Source organism: Mixophyes fleayi (genome assembly GCF_038048845.1).
Source record: "Mixophyes fleayi isolate aMixFle1 chromosome 4 unlocalized genomic scaffold, aMixFle1.hap1 SUPER_4_unloc_5, whole genome shotgun sequence".
NCBI classification, from domain to species: Eukaryota; Metazoa; Chordata; class Amphibia; order Anura; family Limnodynastidae; genus Mixophyes; species Mixophyes fleayi.
Window position 1 is genome coordinate 52,501 of NW_027445891.1, and position 10,000 is coordinate 62,500.

Below are 10,000 nucleotides of genomic sequence, written 5' to 3' on the forward strand. Positions count from 1 at the left end.
AAATGTCTAAATGTCACACAGAATGAACGGCACCCCATAATTCAGGAAATTATACCAGAATTCAATTATACTACACCTATGTGGTATAATGAGACACAAGGTGGGAAAGGATTATCTCTGCATTCTGATTTTACTAAGTGACCAACCATCCAAGATGGACCCCTAATGAAGTACTAGGAAATGGGGACCCTGGATACCTCGATGTGTGTAGGATAACACCCTCAGACAGTCAGTGTAAATAATCAAATCCTTTTATCAATTTGAGTCCAGATACAGATCATTAAATGTCAGTAAGGATCCCTCTCTATTACAGTGGCAGAGGTCAACAAAGCTCACAGCTGGTGTTTCTGTAGTGTAGTGGTTATCACATTCGCCTAACACGCGAAAGGTCCCCGGTTCGAAACCGGGCAGAAACAAGCGTTAGATTTTCTTTTATATAGGACATGTGAGATGTAAAATTGATATAACATCTTGTAAATAGTTGTATCAACAGGAACTTTTAATGTCATTGCAACATCATCTACCTATCCACCTTCATATATGATTTAACAATAATTTCCATACGCCTCCTGTATATCTTAGCAATAGCTCCTGTAGGGCACCTAACCTCTCTATGTCTTTCAGGAACAAGTCACAGGGATAATGTCAATGATGTTTCAGGGAGACATAGAAAGGGGATGCGACCATTGCATCCCAGCTTCTTTATTGAATGGTGTGCGGAAGCCATTTATCTGCCAGGAACCACTCATCATTGTTCTTGGTCATGACACAGGGATCTGTGACTTGCCGTAACTCCCTGCCTAAAATTGAACAAGACATTACCGTTACATCCTGTAGCGGGAAGGGGTTAATTTTATTAGTTAACCATAGAGCAGCAGCAAAACATAACTATGAATTACAAAACATCTTCTTATAAATTAGTTAATAGTGAAGATAGAATTGAAGAACATTGTTCAACGTTATGTGCATACAGTGAAGCGGCCTCGTTAGCACAGTATGTAGCGCGTCAGTCTCATAATCAACACTTCCTCACCACTGTCTTTCTATGTTGTCAAACCAGCCATATTGCTATGAGACGACTTAGAGGTTGCACTGACAGCCAAAGGCTCCAATGAGTGGGCAAGAACTGATTCATATGGCTATTTTACTCCTAGTCACTCAATGGGAGTGCTGTGTTCAAAATGTATAAGTGTCTGTGCACTTCCGCATATAGTGATGGGAGATAGCTAGTTGACTGTAGTGTCAACTATGGGTGTTCAGGTTGAGATCAGATCTTCGTTAACACCAATACATCAATAGTAAATTTGATCTTGTAACTATATTAGGTCTACAACAGAATAATAAAAGAGTAAAACTTAAATGAAACAAAAAACAAATGAAAAGATCAAAAAATTATGAAAACGAAATACCACAATATTCCCTGTCCTTCTCCTAAGCGTGAGGAAACCACTTTAATCACTGTGAGACACATACAAAAATGTCTGAATGTCACACAGAATGAACGGCACCCCATAATTTAGGAAATTATACCAGAATTCAATCATACTACACCTATGTGGTATAATGAGACTCAAGCTGGGAAAGGACTATCTCTGGATTCTGATTTTACTAAGTGACCAACCATCCAAGATGGATCCCTAATGAAGTACTAGGAAATGGGGACCCTGGATACCTCGATGTGTGTAGGATAACACCCTCAGACAGTCAGTGTAAATAATCAAAACCTTTTATCAATTTGAGTCCAGATACAGATCATTAAATGTCAGTAAGGGTCCCTCTCTATTACAGTGGCAGAGGTCAAGAAAGCTCACAGCTGGTGTTTCTGTAGTGTAGTGGTTATCACATTCGCCTAACACGCGAAAGGTCCCCGGTTCGAAACCAGGCAGAAACAAGTGTTAGATCCCCTTTTATATAGGACATGTGAGATGTAAAATTGATATAACATCTTGTAAATAGTTGTGTCAACAGGAACTTTTAATGTCATTGCAACACCATCTACCTATCCACCTTCATATATGATTTAACAATCATTTCCATACGCCTCCTGTATATCTTAGCAATAGCTCCTGTCGGGCACATAACCTCTCTATGTCTTTCAGGAACAAGTCACAGGAATGATGTCAATGAGGTTTCAGGGAGACATAGAAAGGGGATGCGACCATTGCATCCCAGCTTCTTTATTGGATGGTGTGCGGAAGCCATTTATCTGCCAGTAACCACTCATCATTGTTCTTGGTCATGACACAGGGATCTGTGACTTGCCGTAACTCCCTGCCTAAAATTGAACAAGACATTACCGTTACATCCTGTAGCGGGAAGGGGTTAATTTTATTAGTTAACCATAGAGCAGCAGCAAAACATAACTATGAATTACAAAACATCTTCTTATAAATTAGTTAATAGTGAAGATAGAATTGAAGAACATTGTTCAACGTTATGTGCATACAGTGAAGCGGCCTCATTAGCACAGTAGGTAGCACGTCAGTCTCATAATCAACACTTCCTCACCACTGTCTTTCTATGTTGTCAAACCAGCCATATTGCTATGAGACCACTTAGAGGTTGCACTGACAGCCAAAGGCTCCAATGAGTGGGCAAGAACTGATTCATATGGCTATTTCCCTCCTAGTCACTCAATGGGAGTGCTGTGTTCAAAATGTGTAAGTGTCTGTGCACTTCAGCATATAGTGATGGGAGATAACTAGTTGACTGTAGTGTCAACTATGGGTGTTCAGGTTGAGATCAGATCTTCCTTAACACCAATACATCAATAGTAAATTTGATCTTGTAACTATACTAGGTCTACAACGGAATAATAAAAGAGTAAAACTTAAATCAAACAAAAAACAAATGAAAAGATTATGAAAACGAAATACGACAATATTCCCTGTCCTTCTCCCCAGCGTGAGGAAACCACTTTAATCACTGTGAGACACATACAAAAATGTCTAAATGTCACACAGAATGAACGGCACCCCATAATTCAGGAAATTATACCAGAATTCAATTATACTACACCTATGTGGTATAATGAGACACAAGGTGGGAAAGGATTATCTCTGCATTCTGATTTTACTAAGTGACCAACCATCCAAGATGGACCCCTAATGAAGTACTAGGAAATGGGGACCCTGGATACCTCGATGTGTGTAGGATAACACCCTCAGACAGTCAGTGTAAATAATCAAATCCTTTTATCAATTTGAGTCCAGATACAGATCATTAAATGTCAGTAAGGATCCCTCTCTATTACAGTGGCAGAGGTCAACAAAGCTCACAGCTGGTGTTTCTGTAGTGTAGTGGTTATCACATTCGCCTAACACGCGAAAGGTCCCCGGTTCGAAACCGGGCAGAAACAAGCGTTAGATTTCCTTTTATATAGGACATGTGAGATGTAAAATTGATATAACATCTTGTAAATAGTTGTATCAACAGGAACTTTTAATGTCATTGCAACATCATCTACCTATCCACCTTCATATATGATTTAACAATCATTTCCATACGCCTCCTGTATATCTTAGCAATAGCTCCTGTAGGGCACCTAACCTCTCTATGTCTTTCAGGAACAAGTCACAGGGATAATGTCAATGATGTTTCAGGGAGACATAGAAAGGGGATGCGACCATTGCATCCCAGCTTCTTTATTGAATGGTGTGCGGAAGCCATTTATCTGCCAGGAACCACTCATCATTGTTCTTGGTCATGACACAGGAATCTGTGACTTGCCGTAACTCCCTGCCTAAAATTGAACAAGACATTACCGTTACATCCTGTAGCGGGAGGGGGTTAATTTTATTAGTTAACCATAGAGCAGCAGCAAAACATAACTATGAATTACAAAACATCTTCTTATAAATTAGTTAATAGTGAAGATAGAATTGAAGAACATTGTTCAACGTTATGTGCATACAGTGAAGCGGCCTCGTTAGCACAGTAGGTAGCGCGTCAGTCTCATAATCAACACTTCCTCACCACTGTCTTTCTATGTTGTCAAACCAGCCATATTGCTATGAGACGACGTAGAGGTTGCACTGACAGCCAAAGGCTCCAATGAGTGGGCAAGAACTGATTCATATGGCTATTTCCCTCCTAGTCACTCAATGGGAGTGCTGTGTTCAAAATGTGTAAGTGTCTGTGCACTTCCGCATATAGTGATGGGAGATAGCTAGTTGACTGTAGTGTCAACTATGGGTGTTCAGGTTGAGATCAGATCTTCCTTAACACCAATACATCAATAGTAAATTTGATCTTGTAACTATACTAGGTCTACAACGGAATAATAAAAGAGTAAAACTTAAATGAAACAAAAAACAAATGAAAAGATCAAAAAATTATGAAAACGAAATACGACAATATTCCCTGTCCTTCTCCCCAGCTTGAGGAAACCACTTCAATCACTGTGAGACACATACAAAAATGTCTGAATGTCACACAGAATGAACGGCACCCCATAATTTGGGAAATTATACCAGAATTCAATCATACTACACCTATGTGGTATAATGAGACACAAGCTGGGAAAGGACTATCTCTGGATTCTGATTTTACTAAGTGACCAACCATCCAAGATGGACCCCTAATGAAGTACTAGGAAATGGGGACCCTGGATACCTCGATGTGTGTAGGATAACACCCTCAGACAGTCAGTGTAAATAATCAAATCCTTTTATCAATTTGAGTCCAGATACAGATCATTAAATGTCAGTAAGGATCTCTCTCTATTACAGTGGCAGAGGTCAACAAAGCTCACAGCTGGTGTTTCTGTAGTGTAGTGGTTATCACATTCGCCTAACACGCGAAAGGTCCCCGGTTCGAAACCGGGCAGAAACAAGCGTTAGATTTTCTTTTATATAGGACATGTGAGATGTAAAATTGATATAACATCTTGTAAATAGTTGTATCAACAGGAACTTTTAATGTCATTGCAACATCATCTACCTATCCACCTTCATATATGATTTAACAATAATTTCCATACGCCTCCTGTATATCTTAGCAATAGCTCCTGTAGGGCACCTAACCTCTCTATGTCTTTCAGGAACAAGTCACAGGGATAATGTCAATGATGTTTCAGGGAGACATAGAAAGGGGATGCGACCATTGCATCCCAGCTTCTTTATTGAATGGTGTGCGGAAGCCATTTATCTGCCAGGAACCACTCATCATTGTTCTTGGTCATGACACAGGGATCTGTGACTTGCCGTAACTCCCTGCCTAAAATTGAACAAGACATTACCGTTACATCCTGTAGCGGGAAGGGGTTAATTTTATTAGTTAACCATAGAGCAGCAGCAAAACATAACTATGAATTACAAAACATCTTCTTATAAATTAGTTAATAGTGAAGATAGAATTGAAGAACATTGTTCAACGTTATGTGCATACAGTGAAGCGGCCTCGTTAGCACAGTATGTAGCGCGTCAGTCTCATAATCAACACTTCCTCACCACTGTCTTTCTATGTTGTCAAACCAGCCATATTGCTATGAGACGACTTAGAGGTTGCACTGACAGCCAAAGGCTCCAATGAGTGGGCAAGAACTGATTCATATGGCTATTTTACTCCTAGTCACTCAATGGGAGTGCTGTGTTCAAAATGTATAAGTGTCTGTGCACTTCCGCATATAGTGATGGGAGATAGCTAGTTGACTGTAGTGTCAACTATGGGTGTTCAGGTTGAGATCAGATCTTCGTTAACACCAATACATCAATAGTAAATTTGATCTTGTAACTATATTAGGTCTACAACAGAATAATAAAAGAGTAAAACTTAAATGAAACAAAAAACAAATGAAAAGATCAAAAAATTATGAAAACGAAATACCACAATATTCCCTGTCCTTCTCCTAAGCGTGAGGAAACCACTTTAATCACTGTGAGACACATACAAAAATGTCTGAATGTCACACAGAATGAACGGCACCCCATAATTTAGGAAATTATACCAGAATTCAATCATACTACACCTATGTGGTATAATGAGACTCAAGCTGGGAAAGGACTATCTCTGGATTCTGATTTTACTAAGTGACCAACCATCCAAGATGGATCCCTAATGAAGTACTAGGAAATGGGGACCCTGGATACCTCGATGTGTGTAGGATAACACCCTCAGACAGTCAGTGTAAATAATCAAAACCTTTTATCAATTTGAGTCCAGATACAGATCATTAAATGTCAGTAAGGGTCCCTCTCTATTACAGTGGCAGAGGTCAAGAAAGCTCACAGCTGGTGTTTCTGTAGTGTAGTGGTTATCACATTCGCCTAACACGCGAAAGGTCCCCGGTTCGAAACCAGGCAGAAACAAGTGTTAGATCCCCTTTTATATAGGACATGTGAGATGTAAAATTGATATAACATCTTGTAAATAGTTGTATCAACAGGAACTTTTAATGTCATTGCAACACCATCTACCTATCCACCTTCATATATGATTTAACAATCATTTCCATACGCCTCCTGTATATCTTAGCAATAGCTCCTGTCGGGCACATAACCTCTCTATGTCTTTCAGGAACAAGTCACAGGAATGATGTCAATGAGGTTTCAGGGAGACATAGAAAGGGGATGCGACCATTGCATCCCAGCTTCTTTATTGGATGGTGTGCGGAAGCCATTTATCTGCCAGTAACCACTCATCATTGTTCTTGGTCATGACACAGGGATCTGTGACTTGCCGTAACTCCCTGCCTAAAATTGAACAAGACATTACCGTTACATCCTGTAGCGGGAAGGGGTTAATTTTATTAGTTAACCATAGAGCAGCAGCAAAACATAACTATGAATTACAAAACATCTTCTTATAAATTAGTTAATAGTGAAGATAGAATTGAAGAACATTGTTCAACGTTATGTGCATACAGTGAAGCGGCCTCATTAGCACAGTAGGTAGCACGTCAGTCTCATAATCAACACTTCCTCACCACTGTCTTTCTATGTTGTCAAACCAGCCATATTGCTATGAGACCACTTAGAGGTTGCACTGACAGCCAAAGGCTCCAATGAGTGGGCAAGAACTGATTCATATGGCTATTTCCCTCCTAGTCACTCAATGGGAGTGCTGTGTTCAAAATGTGTAAGTGTCTGTGCACTTCAGCATATAGTGATGGGAGATAACTAGTTGACTGTAGTGTCAACTATGGGTGTTCAGGTTGAGATCAGATCTTCCTTAACACCAATACATCAATAGTAAATTTGATCTTGTAACTATACTAGGTCTACAACGGAATAATAAAAGAGTAAAACTTAAATGAAACAAAAAACAAATGAAAAGATCAAAAAATTATGAAAACGAAATACGACAATATTCCCTGTCCTTCTCCCCAGCTTGAGGAAACCACTTCAATCACTGTGAGACACATACAAAAATGTCTGAATGTCACACAGAATGAACGGCACCCTATAATTTGGGAAATTATACCAGAATTCAATCATACTACACCTATGTGGTATAATGAGACACAAGCTGGGAAAGGACTATCTCTGGATTCTGATTTTACTAAGTGACCAACCATCCAAGATGGACCCCTAATGAAGTACTAGGAAATGGGGACCCTGGATACCTCGATGTGTGTAGGATAACACCCTCAGACAGTCAGTGTAAATAATCAAATCCTTTTATCAATTTGAGTCCAGATACAGATCATTAAATGTCAGTAAGGATCTCTCTCTATTACAGTGGCAGAGGTCAACAAAGCTCACAGCTGGTGTTTCTGTAGTGTAGTGGTTATCACATTCGCCTAACACGCGAAAGGTCCCCGGTTCGAAACCGGGCAGAAACAAGCGTTAGATTTTCTTTTATATAGGACATGTGAGATGTAAAATTGATATAACATCTTGTAAATAGTTGTATCAACAGGAACTTTTAATGTCATTGCAACATCATCTACCTATCCACCTTCATATATGATTTAACAATAATTTCCATACGCCTCCTGTATATCTTAGCAATAGCTCCTGTAGGGCACCTAACCTCTCTATGTCTTTCAGGAACAAGTCACAGGGATAATGTCAATGATGTTTCAGGGAGACATAGAAAGGGGATGCGACCATTGCATCCCAGCTTCTTTATTGAATGGTGTGCGGAAGCCATTTATCTGCCAGGAACCACTCATCATTGTTCTTGGTCATGACACAGGGATCTGTGACTTGCCGTAACTCCCTGCCTAAAATTGAACAAGACATTACCGTTACATCCTGTAGCGGGAAGGGGTTAATTTTATTAGTTAACCATAGAGCAGCAGCAAAACATAACTATGAATTACAAAACATCTTCTTATAAATTAGTTAATAGTGAAGATAGAATTGAAGAACATTGTTCAACGTTATGTGCATACAGTGAAGCGGCCTCGTTAGCACAGTATGTAGCGCGTCAGTCTCATAATCAACACTTCCTCACCACTGTCTTTCTATGTTGTCAAACCAGCCATATTGCTATGAGACGACTTAGAGGTTGCACTGACAGCCAAAGGCTCCAATGAGTGGGCAAGAACTGATTCATATGGCTATTTTACTCCTAGTCACTCAATGGGAGTGCTGTGTTCAAAATGTATAAGTGTCTGTGCACTTCCGCATATAGTGATGGGAGATAGCTAGTTGACTGTAGTGTCAACTATGGGTGTTCAGGTTGAGATCAGATCTTCGTTAACACCAATACATCAATAGTAAATTTGATCTTGTAACTATATTAGGTCTACAACAGAATAATAAAAGAGTAAAACTTAAATGAAACAAAAAACAAATGAAAAGATCAAAAAATTATGAAAACGAAATACCACAATATTCCCTGTCCTTCTCCTAAGCGTGAGGAAACCACTTTAATCACTGTGAGACACATACAAAAATGTCTGAATGTCACACAGAATGAACGGCACCCCATAATTTAGGAAATTATACCAGAATTCAATCATACTACACCTATGTGGTATAATGAGACTCAAGCTGGGAAAGGACTATCTCTGGATTCTGATTTTACTAAGTGACCAACCATCCAAGATGGATCCCTAATGAAGTACTAGGAAATGGGGACCCTGGATACCTCGATGTGTGTAGGATAACACCCTCAGACAGTCAGTGTAAATAATCAAAACCTTTTATCAATTTGAGTCCAGATACAGATCATTAAATGTCAGTAAGGGTCCCTCTCTATTACAGTGGCAGAGGTCAAGAAAGCTCACAGCTGGTGTTTCTGTAGTGTAGTGGTTATCACATTCGCCTAACACGCGAAAGGTCCCCGGTTCGAAACCAGGCAGAAACAAGTGTTAGATCCCCTTTTATATAGGACATGTGAGATGTAAAATTGATATAACATCTTGTAAATAGTTGTATCAACAGGAACTTTTAATGTCATTGCAACACCATCTACCTATCCACCTTCATATATGATTTAACAATCATTTCCATACGCCTCCTGTATATCTTAGCAATAGCTCCTGTCGGGCACATAACCTCTCTATGTCTTTCAGGAACAAGTCACAGGAATGATGTCAATGAGGTTTCAGGGAGACATAGAAAGGGGATGCGACCATTGCATCCCAGCTTCTTTATTGGATGGTGTGCGGAAGCCATTTATCTGCCAGTAACCACTCATCATTGTTCTTGGTCATGACACAGGGATCTGTGACTTGCCGTAACTCCCTGCCTAAAATTGAACAAGACATTACCGTTACATCCTGTAGCGGGAAGGGGTTAATTTTATTAGTTAACCATAGAGCAGCAGCAAAACATAACTATGAATTACAAAACATCTTCTTATAAATTAGTTAATAGTGAAGATAGAATTGAAGAACATTGTTCAACGTTATGTGCATACAGTGAAGCGGCCTCATTAGCACAGTAGGTAGCACGTCAGTCTCATAATCAACACTTCCTCACCACTGTCTTTCTATGTTGTCAAACCAGCCATATTGCTATGAGACCACTTAGAGGTTGCACTGACAGCCAAAGGCTCCAATGAGTGGGCAAGAACTGATTCATATGGCTATTTCCCTCCTAGTCAC

General features: G+C 39.6%; 7 non-coding genes across 7 annotated transcripts; all 7 read left to right on the plus strand.

Moving 5' to 3' along the window:
- Positions 1–343: 343 nt before the first annotated feature.
- TRNAV-AAC (transfer RNA valine (anticodon AAC)) lies at positions 344–416 on the plus strand. The gene has a single exon. It is a non-coding gene; the product is annotated as a tRNA-Val (tRNA).
- Positions 417–1,818: 1,402 nt separating this feature from the next.
- Positions 1,819–1,891, plus strand: TRNAV-AAC (transfer RNA valine (anticodon AAC)). The gene has a single exon. It is a non-coding gene; the product is annotated as a tRNA-Val (tRNA).
- A 1,394-nt stretch (positions 1,892–3,285) lies between these two features.
- TRNAV-AAC (transfer RNA valine (anticodon AAC)) lies at positions 3,286–3,358 on the plus strand. Its single transcript has one exon. It is a non-coding gene; the product is annotated as a tRNA-Val (tRNA).
- A 1,402-nt stretch (positions 3,359–4,760) lies between these two features.
- On the plus strand, positions 4,761–4,833 carry TRNAV-AAC (transfer RNA valine (anticodon AAC)). Its single transcript has one exon. It is a non-coding gene; the product is annotated as a tRNA-Val (tRNA).
- Positions 4,834–6,235: 1,402 nt separating this feature from the next.
- Positions 6,236–6,308, plus strand: TRNAV-AAC (transfer RNA valine (anticodon AAC)). Its single transcript has one exon. It is a non-coding gene; the product is annotated as a tRNA-Val (tRNA).
- Positions 6,309–7,710: 1,402 nt separating this feature from the next.
- TRNAV-AAC (transfer RNA valine (anticodon AAC)) lies at positions 7,711–7,783 on the plus strand. The gene has a single exon. It is a non-coding gene; the product is annotated as a tRNA-Val (tRNA).
- A 1,402-nt stretch (positions 7,784–9,185) lies between these two features.
- Positions 9,186–9,258, plus strand: TRNAV-AAC (transfer RNA valine (anticodon AAC)). Its single transcript has one exon. It is a non-coding gene; the product is annotated as a tRNA-Val (tRNA).
- Positions 9,259–10,000: the final 742 nt, after the last annotated feature.